Source organism: Rhinatrema bivittatum, chromosome 15 (genome assembly GCF_901001135.1).
Source record: "Rhinatrema bivittatum chromosome 15, aRhiBiv1.1, whole genome shotgun sequence".
Classification (NCBI taxonomy): Eukaryota; Metazoa; Chordata; class Amphibia; order Gymnophiona; family Rhinatrematidae; genus Rhinatrema; species Rhinatrema bivittatum.
The window spans coordinates 54,497,258-54,521,251 of NC_042629.1; the positions used below are offsets into that span (position 1 = coordinate 54,497,258).

At 41.1% G+C, this 23,994-nt stretch overlaps 1 protein-coding gene across 4 annotated transcripts in view; it reads left to right on the forward strand.

The window, feature by feature from the left end:
• The window catches only part of IGSF21 (immunoglobin superfamily member 21), a 716,438-nt gene that overhangs the window by 427,748 nt on the left and 264,696 nt on the right, over nucleotides 1-23,994 (forward strand). The gene's annotated exons all lie outside the window — the stretch shown is intronic.

Genomic DNA, 23,994 nt, shown 5'->3' on the forward strand with positions numbered 1-23,994 from the left:
GCAGCGGATGCTGAAGCGAATGGGAAACAGAAACCAGAATTTTTCAAAGATCTAGTTTTACCCCAATTAACAGAGGAACAACTTGAAATGGTTAAGTAGATTGATTCAAGTACAGTAAATAAAGGAGGGCATTAAGTCGAGCCCATGTCACAAAGCAACAGGGCCAGATGGACTAAATGCTAGTACTATAAAATTTAAGTTCAACAAATAGTTAAAATTGTGAGATTTTATGAAACCTCTGTAAAAGATGGTGCCTTTTTGGCCAACACTATGAAAGCATTTATTACAGTACTTCCCAAGCTGGGTAACGACCTCTCCAACCAGCATCATATAGGCCTAGATCCTTACTAAATTGTGACCTGAAATTAATCGCAAACGTTTTGGCTAACAGGATTAATATGGTATTACTGGAGTTAATATCTTCACATCAAGTGGGTTTTGTGAAAGGGAGGAATGTTGGAGTACATTTAAGCAAAACCTAAAGACCTGTCTTTTCAAACAGGCCTAAACTTGATCCACTCCTCTCTCACTAGATCTTTCGATAGCCTCTTTATCCCTCTATAACACTTACTACTAGAGATTATTCCCCTGTTCATATTCTCTTCCCTCTGTTCTTATTCCCATCCTCCTGTTTTATCGCACTTTCTTGCTGTTGATATAGTACAATCAGTTGGTTACTACCATGTTATAGTATTATCAGTTGATTTCTACCAATGTTGTTATAGTATAGCATAATCAGTTGTTTACTACCAATGTTCTTCCTGTCATCCCTCCTGCCCTTTTTTTTAGCCTATTTAAGTTGTTTATTATATTTTAAGCTGTTCATTATTCAGTTCCGAGTTGGATGTAAAGCCTGTTTGCTAAATTTACAGTTTTATGTAAACCGATGTGATTTCCCCCTACTAATGTCGGTATATAAAATTTTTCAAATAAATAAATACATATAATTTGAGTATTAACTGCTGTGACAAAATGTAAACCACAGTCCATTCCTTCTTTAATAGTAGGTTTTGATGCAGAAAAAGCATTCAACAGGATATCATGGTCATATCTATTTTCAATATTAGCCAAGTATGGCACTGGAGGGAAAATTAGGCAGTCTATATCTGTGCTTAATGAAGCCCCGAGACAGGCTATCTTAGTTAATAGTCAATTGTCAGAGACTTTTTAAATTGGGGATGTCCCCTATATATCCTGTCACTAGACCCACTACTGAAGAAAACTGAAACATGCCGTAATATTTCAAAATAAGAAATAGAAAATTTAAATTAGCAGCTTTTGCAGACGATGTTTCAGTATTTCTAACCAATCCAGGAATATCTTAAGTAATATCACATTGCTCCAGAAGGCTATTGGAAGTTTTTCTGGCCTAAAAATAAATTTTGACAAATCTGAGGCTTTGGACATGCCTGGAATACTGAAAGGTACATGGAAGGGAGTATTCCTGCTTAAGTGGGTTGGAAAAAAATGAAATATTTGGGTGTCCGCCTACCTGTGAGGTTGCATGTGATAGAAATGTCAAGCTGCTCTTGCAAAAGATAGAAACATAGAAATGATGGCAGAAAAGGGACCAAATGATCCACCCAGTCTGCCCAGCAAGCTTATTCTAGGAAAAAGGTGTGGTTATTTCTGCAGTTTAAAGCCAAAAACAACCTGGAGTAGACTAGAAGGAAAATCCTTCCGACCCTAGTCAGGATCCCCAGGCTGGGTTAGCCTTATTCCTTTGACTGGGCCTGGAAAACTCTACCTCCTAACCCTCCAGAACAATAAAGGACGGCCCACAGACTCCCGGGAGAGAGCGGTTATAAAGCCCCTCTAACTTGTTCTATCTGGCATTTCCAGATACACAAAAAATGGTTGAGGTCCATATTCAAAAGCATTTAGCCGGATAAATCATAAGTTATCCTACTAAATGAAGATTTGGGGACTTATTCAGCTAAACTGTAGCAGACTAATAAGTTAATCAGCTAGAATTTAAGTCAGCTAAGTTGGAGGTGTAATTGAGGAGTTATCCTAAAGTCAGTTGGATAAATTTAGCTGGCTACACTACTGAATATGCAGTACCTCCAAAGTTAGCTGGTTACGTTTATCCAGCTAACTTGGCTATCCAGACAATGACTGGATCTCGTTATTGAAAAATTATTAAATGTTTGTAGAAGCTTATGCAATAAAGTTTAATGGGCATGATAAGATGGTTTTTCACACTTTAAGGGGTTAACATACATTTATTCTAGTATTTAATTTAAGATTATTTGTAACCTGCACCCTCCAAAGCTCAGGGCAGGTTACATAAAAACATACATAATCATACAAACATACTTATCAATACAATAACACTAAAATATCATGGGACACAATGAGGCAGACAGGATGATGCAAGTAGTTCCTAGTCTTATTACTTCATATACTTCATATACTTCATCTAGATACGCCTTTCCACCCGCTCCCCATCCCCTCTTTCCCATACCCCCCCCCCCCCACCGCTCCCTCCCCCTTCCTCCCCCCGCCATCCTTGCCCCTTTTGGTTCTTTTTGTATTCTGATTTTTGGTTCTGTTATTAATGTTATATTGTTATATTGTTTCATTGTATTTCCCGCCTGAGTTCTTTGTAAACCGGCATGATGTGCTTCACGAATGTCGGTAAAAGTTAAATAAATAAATAAATTACTGTTCCTGGAAATCCTTTAAAGCTTCTTTAAATAAGAGCGTGTTTTTAGTACCTACCTCAGACCAGTTAGAATGAGGGATTTGCTCGTTCCCTGAGCTTCTTAACCCCTCCCCTCCAATGATAGGAAGAAAGCACCCTGCTTCTGCATAGGCAGGAGCCCTACTCTCCCGATAGTCAGCTCACACATAGGCAATAACTCCCCCAACAGGAGATGTTAACGCCTATGTGGTGGCTGACTTGACTTCCCACCACCGTAACCCCAATGGCAATAGAGCCCCAACCATCCACTCCTCCAGAAACATGTCTGATCGTTCCTGGCGGGATGGATCTTCATGGGCAGCAGACACAGAGCCCTTGCTCCCTGCAATTCTGAAGCGGTTAAATGGCATCAGTATGGATACATTGCCACTGCAACAATAACAGTTGCATAATTTTCAAAGCCTGTGGCTAGCTTACGGGCTTGCAGATGCAATGAGAAAAAAAAATAGTGCCTGAGCATGAGGAAGGAACTGCTGCCATACAAAGCCAGCAGGTACCAAAATACCAACAAATACCTGTTACTATCTACACATTCTTTATTCTCTGTCTTTCACTCACAAGACCCTAGCCAAACACTTATCTTATACACACACCATGTAAATTTCACTCCTTGTATTGCTGTCATGACTTCTCATACTTGTAGCCCTCTTCGACACATCAACACAGGTGTTTTTGGTGCCTCATCTGTCATAAACAAGGGCTCCATCACTGCATCATTTACCCCCCATCTGTAGAAATCATGCATGATACTAGATGGGGGTTTAACCTTCATATATTCCACTCCTGCCCACCCTGAACCCTAGTCTGCATCACATTAATAACACATTTTAGCATAGCAGTGTGTACCTCCTGCTTTTACTGCATTCCAGTACACATACAAATAAACATGCCATGAACAGAAAGCATCTGAAGGCCTGCCATAGTTAGTCTTTAGGTGCAAATGCTCTGTTTCCACATTTTAAAATAAAAGTATTTTTATTTAAAAAAAAAAAAAAAAAAAATTCATTCATCTTCCAGTCCTTGGACGCAGGCAGTTCTAGCTCTTCACACTGACTAACAATCACCTCTTAATGTAGAGCCAAAAAAAAGCAAAACAAGAAGAAACAGCATTCACAGTAACAACACAGACAAATGTATTAAGCTGCTTTTATCCGCATTTAATCTGGAAGCAAGGTATATGGGTGTTTTTAATATAACCTAGTTGGAAAGAGGAAAGGTCTTTATTAACAACACATACCCACCAAAAACAAATGAATATAGCTGCCATGACCAGGCCAGAGAGTGACTGCTGCCGCTCCCTCTTTGCCCTATCTCAGAAGCCTAATATCTAGAATCATTCAGGAACACAGGATCCCTGTTAATGTTGCTAGGTAGGTAGCACACAGCGACCTGGACCCTTTAAATGCTAGGAATGCTTCTCCCAAGCTGTGGCACTGGGCACTATTAAAATGCAAGCATCACATGCTCATGCTTGTTGTCTGACTGAAAGCCCAAGCTGTACAGATGCTCAGCCAGCCCCAGCTGCTATCAGTCGGCCTTCCTTTTAGATGTTCCTCCAGGACTGCTGCTGGGACCAGGATGACAATCCCTGGTGACTTCTGGTAAGTCTGTCATGTTTTTTTTTTGACGGGGATAGACACTGTCTGTATAAAGAGTTCAATAAGAATTTGATAACGTTTTTGCATTTGTCTCCTTTTGTTTTGTTTATAATTTTGAAAAAAAAAAACCCCATTTATTATTTTATGTAATTAATTGAAAGTTGATAAATGATCTGTTCAAGTGTTTCTATAACCTATTTCTAATACATTAGAAGAAAAAATGATTTAGCTTAATATATTTAAAAATTCTTTGGTATATCACTGATATGTTTTTTTTTTTTTACATTGTTTTGCGCACACATGACAGGAAAGAACCTCACAAACAAGCTAGGGTTTGTTGGATATGATCCCAGTCTCTCAAATTTACTGTTTGTCTCAATACTTGCAGTATACCAAGGAGAACTTCTTTCTACAGTTCATAAGATGTGATGTGTAAACAATTGTATGCAATTGGGGGGGAAAAATGGCAACATCTGGCAGGCCGCTACAGTACCTGAATGTGCTCCGCTTTGAAATGCCAAAAAGCAGAATATAAATAACTAAAACAAGTAAATAAGTAAAATCTAATGTACATAGTATGGGAAATGGGACAGGATAACTTGGGTATAGTGGCTGTCACAGAGTCGTGGTATATGGTAAACTGTGACTTCGATAGTTATTCCAGGCTATAATCTTTTCAGGAAGGACAGGGGTGGGTATAAAGGAAAGAGGATTGGTAATATGTATAATTATATATAATATATAATATATATATATAAATATATATATATATATATATATATATATATATATATATATAAAACAAACTATAACAAACGGCTCACCCCCTCAAATTATTATACCAAAAACAGGAAATATATTGAGGGAAAACTGCAAATTGCAGAATATCAATATTCATGTATCATTAAAAAACCTGAAAAGAGCCACGGGGAATGAATGGTATCAGAATGTTTGGTGTTCCAGTCTCATGAGCTCTTGCCCTCACAGGGCTACAACCCCTCTCTTGTTTTAGCACTTACTTATCACGTCATTTACCAATACCCATGTGCTCTTTTTGCTGCTATTCTTTTTTTTAATTTTTTTTATGTGCAAAAACCTGCAATTAAACTCCCATTAAAAATACCCATAAAAAATGCTCTTTTCTTATTGCTCACAAACACCTTCGTTTCTCTATAATATCACTCTTAACACCATTAATGTAACTTAACTAGTTGCTGTGTTCGCCTTCCTTACTGATGTTCAATTATTTATTAGGGATGTGAATCGTTTTTTGATGATTTAAAATATCGTCCGATACATTTTAAATCGTTAAAGGCGATATATAATAGGAATTCCCCCGATTTATCGTCAAAAATCGTAAATCGGGGGAAGGGGGAGGGCGGGAAAACCGGCACACTAAAATAACCCTAAAACCCACCCCGACCCTTTAAAATAAATCCCCCACCCTCCCGAACCCCCCCCCCCAAAATGTCTTAAATTACCTGGGGTCCAGTGGGGGGGTCCCGGTGTGATGTTCCACTCTCGGGCCACGGGTGCGTTGATAGAAATGGCGCCGGCGCTACCTTTGCCCTGTCATATGGCAGGGCAAAGGTAGCACGGCGCCATTTTGGTTCCTGTCCCCCGACGTCACGAGCGTAGATCACTCCCGGACCCTTCTGGACCCCAGGGACTTTTGGCCAGCTTGGGGGGGCCTCCTGACCCCCACAAGACTTGCCAAAAGTCCAGCGGGGGTCCGGGAACACCTCCTGCACTCGAATCGTGTTGCCGTAATGCAAAATGGCGCCGGGCTACATTTTGGGGGGGTTCAGGAGGGTGGGGGATTTATTTTAAAGGGTTGGGGTGGGTTTTAGGGTTGTTTTAGTGTGCCGGTTTTCCCGCCCGTCCCCGATTTATGATTTACACGATATTTAAAAAAACAAAACTGTGAGGATCCGATTCCCTCCCCCCCCCCCCCCCCCAGCCGAAATCGATCGTTAAGACGATCGATCACACGATTCACAGCTCTATTATTTATTGCCCGCCCGACATTGGCAATGTTTCGGCGCGACCCTCGCGCCTGCTTCAGGGGCATGCAAGAAAGTACATAAGAACATAAGAAAATGCCATACTGGTTCAGACCAAGGATCCATCAAGCCCAGCATCCTGTTTCCAACAGTGGCCAATCCAGGCCATAAGAACCTGGCAAGTACCCAAAAACTAAGTCTATTCCATGTAACCATTGCTAATGACCTGTTATATGCATATACTTTTGTTTCACTACTTGTTCTATGTATCATTGTTTCGTTTCAATGTAAACCGGGGTGAAGGCATGCACTAAACCTCGGTATATAAAAGCTTCAAATAAATAAATAAATAATGGCAGTGGCTATTCTCTAAGTGAACTTAATAGCAGGTAATGGACTTCTCCTCCAAGAACTTATCCAATCCTTTTTTAAACACAGCTATACTAACTGCACTAACCACATCCTCTGGCAACAAATTCCAGAGTTTAATTGTGCGTTGAGTAAAAAAGAACTTTCTCCGATTAGTTTTAAATGTGCCCCATGCTAACTTCATGGAGTGCCCCCTAGTCTATCTACTATCCGAAAGAGTAAATAACAGATTCACATCTACCTGTTCTAGACCTCTCATGATTTTAAACACCTCTATCATATCCCCCCTCAGTCGTCTCTTCTCCAAGCTGAAAAGTCCTAACCTCTTTAGTCTTTCCTCATAGGGGAGTTGTTCCATTCCCCTTATCATTTTGGTAGCCCTTCTCTGTACCTTCTCCATCGCAATTATATCTTTTTTGAGATGCGGCGACCAGAATTGTACACAGTATTCAAGGTGCGGTCTCACCATGGAGCGATACAGAGGCATTATGACATTTTCCGTTTTATTCACCATTCCCTTTCTAATAATTCCCAACATTCTGTTTGCTTTTTTGACTGCCGCAGCACACTGTACCGACGATTTCAATGTGTTATCCACTATGACACCTAGATCTCTTTCTTGGGTTGTAGCACCTAATATGGAACCCGGCTTCTTATAGCATGTTCCACAAGTCAAAAGATGGCGCTTAGATGCTTCCTTTCCTTTATTGTGAGTTTAATAGGCTCCCTTCTCCCCCGTTAGCCACGACCCTTAAAACCCACCCTTAAAACCCAACCAATCTATCTATTTATCTTTATTTTATAACTTGCATGTCATCCATAGCAGAAGTAAAATTGCATGGCAGGGGACTCATGTGCATGCCTGTGTGCTTAACTTGAAATTAGTGCACAAATATTTAATATCCAGGAGTGCCTATGCCCCGCCCTACCCCTTCCCTTTTTTGAACTTTCCATTTGTGCATGTGGCGACCAGGCAGCTTTTAAAATCCACTCAATGCACACTGGCCTGACTTGTGTGCGTATCTCCCAGTATTGGCGCACACTGGGATTTTAACATTTATCTTTGTTTCCAATTAATGTATGATGTTACTGAAGACAATTGTATCATTTATTCCTGATCCTGACCAATTAGTGGCTTAGTTTTGAAGCTTCCTCCCAAAATTTGGTCAATAGGATGATGATTTCCTAATTTAAATTTCACTAAAGTCTCATTTGTCATACTTTTGCTCCTGTCATGTGACATGGGCTACCCAATGGCACCAGTAGCGCCTGTTACATGATAGAAGCAAAGGGTGGCTACATTGGAATTCTTTCTGTTCGCTGGGGTAGGGTAGTGGAGAGAAGCAGTAATTGCCAGTAGGCAGGGGAGAATTTTAGTGCTTCTCTCACTCCAGTGTACTGAAGTCTTACCTTGAGAGCAGCCAGAGTCCTGAGCCTTGTCTCTCTTCTCTGAGAATTACTGTGCGTGTAAAAGGAATCAGAACATAATTGCACGGTTTGTACATCTCATCCCATGATCCCTCATTTAGAGTCTCCTTTCCATTGAAAGAGACCCATATGTGTTTATGTAAGAGAGAGAGATTTTTGCATACACTGAGTGACTCAATGTCCTATATTATACTGTCATAGTATACAGACTGTGCCTGGCCAAACTGGTAATGCTGCTTGGCAGTGCTTGCTAAACACTGCAGTGTACTCAGTCTGTCATTTGGTTTGTGTATGTGATAGACAAGTCAGTATTAGAGTGGTATTGGCACAATATATTATATTATATTTACTATCAAAAATTCAAGTAGCCAGAATTTTAAATCCTATCATGCCACTCCAAGGAAATGGAAGAAGGAAAGGCAGTGGGCAGAGGAATGGGAAGTTTCTGCAGATTCAGGCAAGCCTAACAGAAACACAAAAACTGGCAGTGATAGCAGTGAGAATAAAAGGGACTCCCACCCCTAAATTAAAGAGATTTTTTCAACTATGGAAAGCCAAGAGTGGAAGGCTCAATCTGTAAGAAATGAAAATTGGGATAGCATGTGCCGCCACCACCACCTGCTCCTCTGTCTTGCTTTAGAGCAGGGGCAAAAAGCAGCAGAGCCATCAGATGCTGGCATGAGCAGGATAGGGACAGCAGAAGTACAGCACTCAAAACCAGCACTGTGCTTTTCCATGATTAATGCTTCTCAGGTAATGGAGGCAGTATTTTCAAAAACTGATTCAGAGGAATAATCATGTCCTGGATTCCCTGAGTCACATATTATACAGCTAGTGACTGAAGGTAATTTGAGACCACTGGCAGGAGGGGGGGGGGGGGGGAGGAGGCAGATGATACTGATAAGCCTGAGATGATACCATAACAGAGGAAGACCAACTCCAGGCCTGAACCACAAGTCCCTTCACCCTATAATCCCATACAGAAACTATAACCTGGCCTCCTCTAGGAATTTCCTCTAGCTTTGCCCTGCTTAAGACTTTGTAGCAATTTGGTTGCTGCACTGTGCCCCTCATTTAGAGCCCTGGGATATTCTTTCCACTATGAGTTGCACCTTTGTACCTCTTAGTATGCTTTGGGGTTTTCATGCCACTCTTTTTCTGCTGCTTTGATCCTCTGTCAGTGCCTTGGAGTTTTTCCTGCCACTTTTGGTGCTTTGTTCCCCTTCATGGTGCCATGAGCTGTTCATGCCGCTCTTTGTGCTGGTTTGTCCCTTTTGTGCTGCCATGTCACTGCTGGGACCCTGTGCCCTTCTTTTGGATCTTTGGAGTATTCTGACCACTCTTATTGCTGCTGTGCTCCTCTCATGGTGCCCCTTTACAATGTCTTGGGCTATTTGTGCTCTTCGTGACACTTTTATACAGTCATCTTGGTGCACTGGAGTTCTCTTCCTCCTCCTGATGTCTATCCACAAGTTTCATTAGAATTGATTAGAAAACTACAATTTTGGAGCCCAGAATAGGCTGCATTGCTTCCCCCACTGACTTTAATGGAAAACAAGTGAACAAATAGAATGAATAAACAAATGGTGGTGACCTATGAAACAAATAAACCAAAATGAAATTTTTTGCCTCTGCACGTCGCTGACTTATTAGCAATACCATTCTTGTGCTTTTCTTATTTTCCCCAATGTTTGGTTTTCTTGCATGAAGTGTTTTTAACAGATGGAATGAGAATGTTCCAGGAGATCACAACTTTCTCATTCTCTCTAATTCTGTCAGGATTGTTATTCCAGTACTTTTTTGATACAGTGATATAATAATTATACAGTTTCCAGTGTCTGAGCCATGTTACCTTATTTTGCCTTTCCATAAACAGGCCTTCTGACATCAGTAAATTGCACCCAGCGAAGACATGTGTATTTCTAGTTCTGTTTCCCAGAATCTGCATTTGTCTGTTTTACCTCCCCCCTCCCCCCCAAGAAGCCTGTGCACTATCTTTTGTGTAGTCCACTGTACTGTGTGGCAATTATCAATCTTTCATCTTTAAAGTGACCAAAACCTTTCCAGTGTTAGGTTTTGATCTATTTGTGCTTTAGTCAATTATTTTTTTTCTTGTTTGCTGATCTGACTCTTTAAAGAGTTTTTGTTTTCCTTGCATTGTAAATTTTGTCTTTATCCAAGTGTTCTTGATTCTTATTCATTCCTTCTACTGCTCAGAACGATTGTCCAAGCTTTGAGGCTGGAGACAGAATTTGGCCATTTCCTTCTGTTCAGCATATTTTGTGTATATGGATTTGTTGATGCTATTTAGGTATCGTGGAGGCCTGTAACAGCAGTTCTATGAGGAAAATTTTATAACTTCCTGCATAGCAATAACATTTGCATATGTATTGTATTGTACAAACTATTTACATGGGTCTATGCTAATTTAAAGCATGTATCTCCTTTGAAAATTAAGCCGTAAGTGCTGACTCCATCCCGACTCTATCCCCTAGAATGCTTCTGGTCAGTTTTGGTAAAAGTACATGAAAAAAATGGGTCTTGCACACATCTTTATATGAACAGAGCCCTAGCTAAATTTTGTAACAGCCATTTATATGCACTAAACCAGGTATTATGCAAGTAACTGACTATGAAAATTCGCCCCAATAGGTGTATATTTATAATTCTATAAAAACCAAAGGGCCTGATTTTCAAAAGCATTTCTGCATTAAAAACTGGGTCATTAGCCAAAGTGGTAAGTTTGCCTTTCTGATCAATTGAATTTTGCAGCTTGTTTGGGTCTTGGTGAAGAGAGATTAACTGATCCAAAAGCTGCAATTCTTCAGGGCAGGGGCTGTGTTTGGCCTTCTTTCCCACTCTTTTGTTGTTTCTTCAGGCTGCTCTGTACTTTTGATATTTATCTTTCCCATGTTCTTTGCAGGGGTAGGCGTTCAGATTTTCTATTACATTCTATGATACCTTCCTATAAATTTCTCCAGAACTTCTCTGTTTTGGTTTGTGGTGTTTTAACTGCACTAATGTTCTTTTTCAGTTCCCTGCAGAATTGCTTTGGGTTCTGCCTATCTAAATGTTTTATTATAACGTCTCTCATTTCTGTTTTCTTCATATCTCTGCAGCTTTTGCACTTCAGCTGCTGTTTTCAGTTTGTTTTTTTGTAGTACAGATGCACTGCTATGCATTTAAAAGACTCAGGGTGGAGATCCATTGAACTCAGTCCCAATTGGTCTCCCCTTGAGATTTTGATGATTAAATTCAACAACCGTGATCAGCTCCGCCCCCACCCAAAAGAATAATTTGGGGAAAAAAATCACAGGACACTAGTGTTACTGAAATCCTGCTGGCCTTATAGAGACAATCAATGGTGTGTGGTCAGGTTCTTCAAGTGATTCACCGAATCCTTGGCCCAAATTGACTTTTTTTTTTTTTTTTAGCAGTGTCATCACTACTGCCTCGGGTCAAGCACTCTGCTCCTTTTACCAGATGGAGTTGTGGGGCCAATAAAAGCTGACAAAGTATGCAGGGGCCAATAGCAAGGAGTCAAGCAGTAGGAAGCAGCATGGGGGTGGAGCCAATAGGCACAGCATTTCCAGGCCGATCCTCAGTGATGTGACTTCAGGAGTGTTCTGCTGTCTGAAGCAGAGGTCCCACGTGCTTTTCTGACTGCACTGTGCAGTGCAGAAGGCAGGGCTTTCCTGCAGGCCATGATGGCTGTGTCATGTGGCCCATGGAGCATGAGAGAGGCAAAAGAAGATGCAGCACCACAGCAGCAGCGGAGCCAGCGTAATGATCTCCCAGGCCCCTATGGAGCATTGGTCTCTTGAGGCTTGAGCAGAAGGTCAGAGTGCTCACTGCTGGAAGGGACGGATGTTGAGAGTGAGATTGGGGGAGGGACTCAAGGTGGGGGGAGATTTCAGCCCAAACACAGCAGTACACAATTGACAAAAATCACCAACTCAGACTATGGTCCCAAGCAAGCTGATTTTTATTTCTTGTGATTTCCCAGGCCTGCTCAGCCTAAACACAGAGGTGAACAATTAACCGGCTTCATATAGAAGTGGGGTGTTTCCTCCATCCTCCTGTGGTAGTGTCTGACTCTCCTTAAGAACTTCCTCTCAGCCTTCACCGTCAGGACAACCACAACCTCCCATGCAAACAATGTTGGTTCAATGCCTTGTTCTGTACCTTAATGTAGACCACCTTCCTACTCTCTTCAGACCATATTAACTTCCTGGGTTCATTCCATCTCCAAGGCTTCCTCTGGGGATTCTTCCCTCTGGGTTTGAGCTATCTTCTTCTCCTCTTGACTCCCGAGCTACCTTCTCCTTCTCTTGTCTCCCTGCAGGCAAGAATTCCATCTCTTCCTCCTCCTTTTCCTGTCTCTACCCTCCCTCATTTATTATTCTAATCTCCATAGGAACTTCAGTATCCTGGTTCCCTCCCTCTCTCTAGAGACTGACTCCGCCCAGCCCATTGTATATTCTACTCTCTGCCTGTCACTCTAGGGGGTGGCACCCATCTGTCTGACTTCTCCTTCCAAGGTGTGAGATTATTCCAGTTTTTTCCTGGGAGCCCTTTACTCACTCTGGTGGGGTTGTCATTTTTTCTGTTCTTATATGGCTGTACCATCCCCCTCATCACAATTATACAATAACTTAACACTGAAAATTACATTTCAATCAGGGATTCTTGTCAGATTCTGAAACCTTTTATTGGATCAGCATATTAATTATCTAAAAATATTGCACATGTGCTTCTGAAATGACAAGGTCCCTTCTTCAGATGTCACATCTGATGATGACATCTGTGGTCTAGGTAGCTCACATTTTTAAATATATATATTGATTCAGTAAAGTTTATCACAGCCTGCTCTAGGACCCATACAGCTACTAGATCACTGCATTGCATATTCCAATCACTTGACTGAAAATATATTTTTTTCTACTTATGTTTTCTGGGTGTGGTTTCTTTTAGGGATGTGAATCGTGTGATCGATCGTCTTAACGATCGATTTTGGCTGGGGGGGGGGAGGGAAATCTGATCGTCATGGGATTTTTTGTTAAAAAAAAAATCGTCAAATCGTAAATCGGCGGGAAAACCGGCACACCAGAACAACCCTAAAACCCACCCCCCCAAAATGTTTTAAATTACCTGGGGTAAGGCAGATACCCATGCCAGAAGTGATATCTAAGGGTGGTGGTGATGTATAGTGGGGGCACTCCCTAGCTCTGGGCTCAGTCCTTGGACTGAGCCCCTAACACAGTGGCATTGAGCAGGTCTTGTGCTAGAGGATGGCCCAGGTCCTCACTGTACCCCAATAAGCCTTCAGAGAGGGAGTGGGGCACTGAGGGTGAAGGGGGGGGGGGGAACAGTCTGGTTGTCTCTCCTAGACTGCCCGGGTGTTTTATTCTGATGGGGGGGAGGGGCTTGGGGGGGATCACTAGATCCCAGGGCTTTTATCTTATTTTGACTAGGGGGAAGGGGGACTGGGGAGGAAGCTGCTTCAGGGAGTTAATGGAGGGGAGGAGTTGCTTGGGGCGAGGGGATGTTTTAAGATCAAGGGGAGAGGTTTGGGAAGGGGGGTGGGGGAATCACCTCAGTCTAGCTTTTTAAAAAAAAAAACCAAAAACTCTTTTATTGCAGGGCTGCCTCAGCAGGTGATTTTGGAGTTAATGGAGGAGTTCATTTCTGCATTTTGGGAAGGGTACAGTTCTGGGAACATCAGGATGCAAGTTAGCTGCTGAAATCACTGACTTCTTTCAGATAAAAAGAAGTAAAACACTTTGAAACACCAACTATAGGAGTTAACATTGATTTTAAGCAAGATGCCTTTCATACATCCCAGAAAGAAAATTGATAATGGTTGTCTGTCAGAAGTAGGTAACTTTTTCAGCCATCAAACTGTTGCCTTTGCTGTACTCATTAGCACTGAGAATAAACACATTATAGAATATATTTTAGTAATCTGCTGACCTTCCAAGGATTCGGTGGACGATCATTATGCATTCTCTGTAGGTATTAAATTTAATACAGATTTAAAACTATTCCCTAAATTGGTTTTACTGTATGTTCATCACTACTCTTTTGCCTGAAAGCATGTTAGAAGTCTCTTCATAGTTGCTAACTGTAGGATTCTCAGTTCTGCTTAGAGTTTTCCAGGAAAAGAAATGCTGGGAAAATCTACATATTGCTTTAACTTTTAATTACAGTAATGAGTGTTAGGAAACATGTTTCTGATTATTATGCAGAAAATATGATGCCAACCTTTGGAAAATGGGTTCAAATGCCTTCAGTATTCCAGCTACTGCCCAAAGTTATGTCTTTCCTCAGCTTATTTACCTTTAATTTTTTTGACTTGTCAGTTTCTTCTCTCTCCCCCCCCCCCCCCTCCCCGCCCCCAGATAAAACCAACCTCTTATGGGGCTAAGGTGTCATGAGCTTTCACTTGCAACTGTCCAAGTCTTTTTTTTTTTTTTTTTTTTTTTCTCCCTTGTTTAATCCCATCTAGACCAGTAGTTGCAGCAGCTATCCTCGACCAGGGGCACCGGGGCCTCTTTAGGATCCCCTGTTTATTCACCCAGAGTTGGGCCAGCAGTAGGTGTTGTCATTGGATGAAGGCTGAGACTCCCCTACCTTGCAACATCTGTGGCCTCAGCCAGCCTGAAAAGCTGATGCTGAACTTGGAAACTGAACCCTGATCTCGCACATGCCAGTGGTTCATTTACTCCTAAAAGCAATTAAAATCTGATTTTTGACAATAAAGAAGGTAACCTTTTAAATGTCAGGCATGACTATAACAGCAGTATATTTAGACAGTCCTGTCTAAGATTGGTCATAAGTCAGGTAGGCTCTCCATATCCTGCTGCTTTATAACTTCCAAGTAATATCTGATTATACTAGTTAAAGTTGTCTTATCCTATACAAGTGATCTCACAAGTAAGATGCTGAAAGGTCCATTTCCTCTGTGTTGTCTCTAATGCCTGAACATGAATGGTTTCTTTTATCTTGGAGATCAGGGGAGAGAAAATACCCCATGCTAAGTGACTTTAATTTAAGGGTCAGTTACTATGGGGCTTTTGAGCCAGAGTACATGAAAATATTTAGGAAGTCCTATCAAAATGTAATACCTGGACCAAAGCAGGTATTACATTTTGGGTTTCACTGGGCCAATAGAGGGTTGCATATCATGCTATTTTTTGTGGGCTCCGTAAATCTTCATTTGCACATGACTCTTTTACGTGCTGGTGCTAATTTTAGCACATCCATATTAATCTATTGGGGGAACATTTTACACCTGAATTACTAATTATGCTATAGTCTGCTTTGACCACTATTTGAAAAGGCAGGCTAAAAGAAGCCAAATAATAATTTTGATTACTATAATTATTTTGATTATTAAGTGAACACTACTTTTAGTATGCAGAAAAGGCCTATACCATACATATTAACCTTTATTGCATAGGTCCCTATGTTGAGAAAGATAGTGTTAGCTTCAGTTAGATGGCTACTCCTGAAAACTGACATTTTTTGTATTGTGAAATGCTGTCTGGCTGGCTTACCATGCTGTCGTGATGAGTTTGCCCTATTTAGGGGTTAACATCCATTTCTGTTCGGTAGGACAGTGGCGACATTTGATAGATCTGTTTGAGGGCTGGTATGTGCATTTCCATTTTTTAAATAAACATATGCTTCCAGTCAGGTTTGGTGAGGAGTAAGCAGAGAGAAGTGGGCTTGGAGGAAAAGAGAGAATGGTGCTGAGGGAAAGAAACTCGCATAACCACTGAACAAACCTATTTGATTTCTTAATTCTATGGCTGTATATGTGCCAGTCCTCTGTTTCTAAAGGAGGCAAACGTATGGAAAAACTGGAGCATAGCTCAGAGCATACCTTATTCATGAGCTGAGCAGGTAATGAAGGCCAAGTTGCAGAGAAGCATTTCATGAAGGATGATTCTGTAAAATTCTCTTGTGGCAATGCAGCCAACCAACAAATTACACATTCTGGCGCATTGTGTTGTCCTAGGCACGACAACTTTGTAGATGGTCTTAGTGCGTGTGTGCATGTCCTGATTTGTGCCACCCAAGGCTTTGCGCTGAAAGAGAGGTTTGTTTAAAACAGGCTGAACCTTCCCAGCCTGAGTGCATTTTTTTTTCCCCTTATTGGCACTCAGCGCTCTCTCACTCTGCATGTCGGCTTCTTTTCAATAACACAATTACTTACTTTCCCAGAAGCTGTCAGTGTTGGTAAACTCAAGCAGCTAAACTGCATTACATGGCAATCTGTTTGATCTTGTGAAGTTATTAATAGTTTATTGATCGCACCCCATTGCTGCTGAAAGGAATCTTCATCCCAGGCCTTGTTATCTGTATACTGACTGCTAACCAGGCCTTGATCAATACTCTTCAATTCCCTGCAAAAACATGGTCAGGCCAGGCATTTAATCTATTTCAGTATGAACTGTGCTATTTGGCAGTTAATATTTAGGTAGTATGAAGGAACAACCCGATCCATTCCCAATAAAAGCTGTGATATTGGGTTGAATAAGACTGGCATGGAAAATGCCAGTCTTAATGCCCCAGTTGTAATAACTGGGGCATTTTCCATGCCAGTCTTCAACCCAATATCACAGCTTTTATTGGGAATGGATCGGGTTGTTCCTTCATACTACCTAAATATTAACTGCCAAATAGCACAGTTCATACTGAAATCTGGCATGCACAGTCCAAGGCTTTAGCCACCTGCCTTGCTCTGATAATGGACTATGCTGTGATACAGATGGCTTGTCTAAACCATTTCAGATGTGTTAGTCTTTCATGTCCCAAAAATGGAGAGGGAGCGTGTGTTTTGACAGATCCTGTAAACCTAGTGCTCTTAAAGAGGATTCAGTAGGCTCTATCCATTTACAGTTTACACTGTGTAGTCCTCCAGATGGCTTGTGGCTGGGTCCCACGACACAACTTCATTGTGACCACCCTACTAGGAGAATGAAAAGTACAGAACAGGACACAGAGATGGTAATTTGTCAGTTAATTGGAAGTTTGTTTGTTTATTAGCACTTATTAATAGCTTTCCAGATAAAATATCGCCCAAAGCGATGTATAAAAATTCAAACCATAAAATTTTAAAACAATATTAAAAAGTTACATCTGTCTGTACCGTGTAAGTTGTGGCAAACACATCTTGCTCTAGATTTTTATGTTTAATTTTGAGTCCTTTGGCGTTTTTTAATAGGGGACCTAGGTGAAGATGTTTTGGAACTACTGATTCATACTTGACCATTCCCTCCCACATATGCATGGCTTTCCATAGAATTTAAAATGGCAGGAAGAACAAAATATTCAGATAATTCATTTGACAGTTAAAATGGCTATGATCAACCTTTGACTTTTTATTTTATTCCCAAGGGCATATTAAGAGTATAACATTTTTAAAAGCCCCTCCTGCTTAGTCATGCCCATCGTTTTCACTGTAATCAAAGTTTAGTTGTGCTGGTCCTTAGCAGTTCCTCATGCCATTAGTCCTCAAAGACAACAAAAGGTTCCCAGAGTAAGGGTCATATGTGTCTGAGCCCTGCTGGTTACCTGCCTTGTTAAATGTCCCTTTAAATTAGGGCTTCTGATATCTATTTATTATTTTTTAGTTTGCTTTTCGGCACTTCAAAGCAGATTACATTCAGGTACTGTAGCTATATCTGTCTTCAGCCAGATCTTTCTTGTTTTGTTCAGTGGCAGAACACTGCTTCACTATGTCTACCATGTATTACCTCATTACTCTTGCCAGTTTTCCCCCACAATACTGCCTGCAGGGGTTTAGGTTTAAACATGGTTTCTGGTCCGTTTTCAGGCTAGGTATTGACTTATAACAGCAATAGTCGAACATATACACACTCACACTCTCTTCCTTGCATGACTCAAGAGCTTGGACAAATGTAATTAGTTTGTAGAGAAGGACCTTGATTCTCCTTTCCCAGTGTCCTCTTCTCACTGAAGCCTGTCTCCTTTTATCCTAGCTTAGGTAGGACAGCCCTGGACTTTGTGAACCTTTCCACCTCTCCCCAGCCACCATAGTAGCCTCTCATAAAAGATCTTTCTGGCTCGTGAGTTTTATATATGTAATGACCCACTGGGGTTCATTACCAATAGTGCCCTTAGTTTAACTCCTTTAGCTAGGGAAAGAGAGGAGGAGATTGTGGGGGTGCACCAATCAGTGCAGCTCCTCCCTTTTAGAGAGCTGGGATGGCAGTCCCCCTGTGAGTTAATAAAAGGAGCTCTTTCTGAGAACTCGGGAGGCAGTGCTTTCGAGCTGTGGAGTTACATGGAAGTGCAGGAGGTTTTTCTTCATTGGATTTTGGGCCTAATCTAAGGACTCGGGCAAACCCTGCCTGGTGTCCCTGAGAAAGGCAGGAAGCTGCTCTTCCAGTCCACTCACTAGCTGGCTGGGTTTTGGAGTTGCACAAATCACCCGTATAGATTGAAAAAAGACTACTAATCCAATGCGGTCCACGTTTTGGAAGCTCCAACTTCCTGCTTCAGGGAAACAGTCAATATTAAATCTCCGGGTCCTACTCCTCTGTGTGCATCCAAAAATATTTTCACCAGTGTCACTTCTTATAATCAAAGTCCTCTTTCACCAAACTTCATGAGTATGACTGAATATTATCATTCAAGATGGCATCTGAAGCCATAACTCTACTCTTTTCTTTTCCATCAGGCATAGAATTATAAAATAATTACGTATACCAAATGAAGTATTAATGGCCACAAGCAAGTGAGTTAATGTTATGCAGAATCTAGCTAGACCACTTTAAAGAGAGGGCCACACTGTTGATTCGGTGTTTAGTGCTTATGCAGGAGGCCTCTTTTCCAGTCCAAACTAAGACCCCTGCTCCTCTGTCTGGAAGTATTTTAAAAAGGTCCGGCGACACACGTAGGTCCCAGGGCTTGCAAAAAGGGGCGGGGCTGGGTCAGCGGTTCCTGGCACAGTGGTCATTTGCTGAGGATCGCTTGCTGGCAGTCGGCCGGCGCGCGCATCTTGCGTCTGCTCAGAGGTGGTGGAGGTTAAAGTAGGGCTGGGGGGGAAAGGTTGGGGGAAGGGGTGGGAAGGTCAGGTTAGGGGGAACGGGGGAAGGCAGCGTGGCTCGATGTGTGCAAGGTGCACAATTGTGCACCCCCTTGCGTGCACCAACCCCTGATTTTATAACTTGCGTGAGGGTGTAGTGTAGGAAAAGACATGGGTAGGTCCTCAAGGCCCAGTCAAATGAAGAATTTTGAGCTTAAGGGTTGTTGAAAGGATTTTTGGATGTTTTGGATCAGCTCCTGATTGATAAGGAGGGCCCCAAGGTGGAAGACAGAGCAGAATGACTATATTACCCCAATATTACGGGATGTGCATTGGCTGCCTGTACAAAAGCAAATAAAATTTAAGATACTTAAAACAGTATTTAAACTGTTGAAACAGAATGGGCCAGAATACTTGAAATCTTTTCATTCCATATTTTCTACAAAAATCTTTGTTCTTGTAATAACAACTTGCTGTATGTTCCTACTGTTATGATTGCGCACCTTAGTAGCACGAGAAGCCGAGCCTTTGCCCTTGCTGGGCCAGTGTGCTGGAACACCCTGCCAAACTATATGAGGAACGTTAATGATATGGGCTTCAGGAAGCAGCTAAAAGCCATTCTTTATAATGAAACTTTTAAGTAAAATGATGATGGTAGTAGTATAAATGTGTTTGTTTTATTTTATTTTGATATTTTAACTGTATTTTATTGATGGTTTTACTTATTGTTTTGATTGTTTTATATTTTACTTTACTGTTATTTGCCTAGCATAATTTTGTTATAGACACATGATAAATATTTGTACAAATATATAAATATGTATAAAATAAGAAAAATTGGAGTCTTTTGGGAGATCTAAGTATTTTGAGAGTTTTGAGAAGTTTTTGTTAATATATCTATTTTTGAAGCTGGAGAAAGTTTTTCCTATCATCCCTGGTAAATATTGGAGCTGGAATAGAATTTATCTACCCTTATTGAGGAAGGCATTTTGGATCAGGACACAGTTAAGAAAAGCAGGGTCATCAAAAGAGGAACTATGGACAGAAAAAACTTTTTTTTTTTTTTCTTGATTTGTATTTTCCTCATTTTTCATGAATTTTTTTTTTAATCATTGCCTGGGTCCTAATTTTCAAGCTTAAGTAAACCTTGTTATTTGAACACCAGCCTTGGATTCTGTGCCTTTTATTTGGATTGACAGACCCCTTCACTGTGAATATTCAGCTATGTGTGAGAGGGCCTGGGTTTACCCTGCTGTAGCACCTAGGGCCCCGGAGGCTTAGGCATCCTCCCTGCTAGAGAACCCCAGCCCCCAGGGCTGAAGTCCGGTGTTCGTGAGTGAGGTCTGGGAGAGTAAAGACAGCCATGGGACTCTGCTGCAGCCTCTGCATTAGGTACCTTCCACCAGAGAGGGGGTTACATATATGCACAAAGTATGCTGGAGTGAGGTCTTCATACCACTTTATAAGATGTAGGGAAGAAAGCCATGCATGTATCTGTATTACTCTCGATTCCTGATTAACCTTGGCTGTCTGTCTTTTGGAGTTTCAGCTCTTCCAGTAGCTTTACTTTTTGTTGAATTGCTGAGTAAGAATATCTGAAAATGCCTTTTATTTCTGGATAAAACCATGCCATTTTTATCACAGATGGAAGAACTATCAGAGATCTGGTGTGTAATGATTGGGATTAGGCTTTCACTAAAATGAAATGACTAGTAACTCTGCTTAGCAGACATCATGCTGGAGAGTGAAAGAAAACAACATGCTCAGTGTGGTCTGTTAGTTTACCTGCTGTGAAAAAAATCTTTAGAGTGGTTTATAATGTTTAACCTACAGTGAAGCAGCATTTAAACCATTGGGGAAGGAGAACCATGTAACACCTACTACTTGGCTGATTTTGTTGCCTTAGAAGTAGCTCCAGCGAGAGCTAGATCCTGCTCCATGCATGGATATCTACATTACCTGAGCTTTACATTATGAGGAAGGGAGGCATAAGATATCTTGACTGTTCAAGAAGAGGCAAACATACTGATTTGTCTTACCCCCTTCTTTCATCAAAGTCCTTGATTGCATTTCATGACCAATGACTGCCCAGGTGGCCACCACGGAGAAGGAAGATCCACAAGGATTAGCCAGATGGTGTAGGATTGAGTAAACCCAGTGGGAACCAGAAAATGTGGACGGGAAAACCTATGATACTTTAATCCTTTTCGTTGGATTGTCCCTATTCCAAGGGCTCAAGAGTTTTGAGACTGTCTACTCTGCTGGTCTTCATTCCCCTCCTTTATTCTCAAGGTGTGCGACCTTTCGGTGTGGGGAAGCTGATGCTTATGGCCAAGGCGATGCTGTGCTTTACGCAATACCATGTGTGTAATACCCTTTGTATTCTTTGCTGTAGTGCTGCAGGGACAAATTCACTGGATGCAAGACTGGGTGTTCAAATCATACTTTACTGATGAGGCAAAAAGATAAATCATTGTCCAGTTTTAAATAATGAAATTACAGCTTCCTTTCTGTTGTGTAAGTGTTTCTGGCTCAGGTTCCTTATGACAATCTTACCACTCCTGCAGTGTGTGTATGAGTGTCCAGTAATTGGGGAAAATCCTACTCTACTCCAGAGACTCTGTAGAACATAGAAAAATCCCTGTGCCTGTTCTTGGGGATGAAGATCTTGTTGAGGGTCTTCAGATTTTTTTTTCACCTTCTTCCTTATAGTTAATGGACCTTTCAGAAGGAGGGGGTCAGGTGGTAAAGTTCAGAACTGCACCTTTCAGCCCAACTCCAGGTAAGGAGGGGTGGACAAGAAAAAAAACCTCCTGTCAAACCAAAATAGTATAAAGTTCTTACAGCTAAAACTCTTCTCTGAAGGGAAATCACTGCCCTACAGATCTGTCTATCTCCAAGACAGGGTTTTGTCAGGCATTCAGTGTCCTGGCATCTGTGTCAGGGGAGCTGCCATAACTAAAATACACTTCAGTGATGATCTCTTGAAAAATAGAAAAAATTGTAAAGAAAGGCTCTTACTCTAGCTAGAGGCAGATACGGACTGTCAGGAAAGGCTCGGAAAGGAAATAATCTCCAAGAAAAAAAAAATGTACTCAGTGAGGGGTAGGCTCACTCTGAAACAAAACTATTAGAGCTCCTCACCAGTGGCCCCCCACACTTTGGGCCCATCCCCACCCAACTGGAAGAGGCCTGTTGGAGCAATGCTGTCATGGGATCCCATCTCTGTGACGGTGAAGAGGAAGGGCCTCAGAAGAAAGGCCACCGCGTGATCTGATCCCTGTGACAGCTAAGAGGAAGGGCCTCGGGAAGAGAGAGGATGCTGTGGGATCCCATCCCCGTGATGGAGAAGAGGAGGGCCGGAGCTGCATTGCTGTCATGGGATCCCCATCCCTGCAGCGGCAGAAGTAGGACTTTGGCTGTGCCTATTGAAAAGGCCCTGCATGTGTGGGGGTGAGAATGGGAGCTTGAATGTGTGTATGCGTGGGCAAGAATGTGACTTGGGTGTGAGAGAGTTTGTGTGTGTGTGTGGAGAATGTGAGCTTGGGGATGGGGGTGTCTGTGCGAGAAAGTGTGTGTGAGGGAGGAAGGGAAGAAGACAGTAGGAGAAGAGACACTGAAAAGGAATTAGGAAATGAGCGACAAGGGAAAAAGACCTGAACTAACTGATTAGAAGAATACAAAGATCAGACAACAAAGGTAAAAAAGAAAAAAATATATTTTGAGATTTTAGCAATTGGAATATGCCATCTTAGGGAATGTGCATTTCTTATATTTTTTTATTTTGCTCACGCTTCTGTATTCCACTGTTCAGAGTCTAGTTTCTCAGGCTTTCTATTTTGGTTTTATCTGCATGTTTGTTTCAGATTTGTAGTCTCTTATTTCTATTTTAGGTAAAGGTTGGTCTCTGTTTTGCCTGTGTGTGTGTGTGTGTGTGTGTGTGACTGAAGTGCAGTATTTCTGCTTGCATGTAGTTTCTCTATAGTACTCCAGCTTGTTTTGTTGTTCCAGTAGGTGATGTAGGTTCTAGGGCCTGGTATAGTATTTGCATTGCTGCTTTTTCATAAGGTTGCTGTTAATTGAAACCTGAGAATCAGTGATGTGACTGTATGGTATGGCAAGGTTCTAGATGTCTTTCTTTGCAGGAGTTTGTGTTAATTCACAAAATAGCAGTGGAGGAATATTTTTTTACTGAGGTCACACCAGAATTTGAATTTTTTTTTCAAGTTGGTTACAATGTGAATTGTCCTAGCTCTGCTCTGCACCTGTTCTAATGATTAATGATATTTTATTGTAGTTATGATTTCTGGCTTTCTGCAAAGAGGATTCATGAAAGTATACTTTAATTTTTGTTTTAGTACATAATTGGATCTGATTGTTTTCTTCACTTTTTACATGTGCATTTATAAACTGCAATAAATATAAAATAAATTAATGCAGATTAATAAATTTTTAATGCTGGTAAGTGCTCGCAATAATTGAGGTAAAATGTTTTTGAAGTTAAACGCATTGATTTGTTGAACATTTCATACTTTCTATTCCATTCAGCTGTCATTCTGATTATTTTTTATATTTTTTTTATATGTATTTATAGAATTTTTTACATTACAAAAATACATTGAAGCAATCCAAAACATCTGAACACATCATAATTTAGCAAGAAATATAAAATGTCCTAATTTATTTATTTGTTTTATATACCTTCATTCCATATGAAAATCACTAGTTCATAATGAGAGTAAAAAGAAAGAAGGTTGGATGGACTGCTATCCATTCTGTATGTCTCTGGATTTTGACCAGCCATTTGGGATTTCACTGGGAGTTTATGTA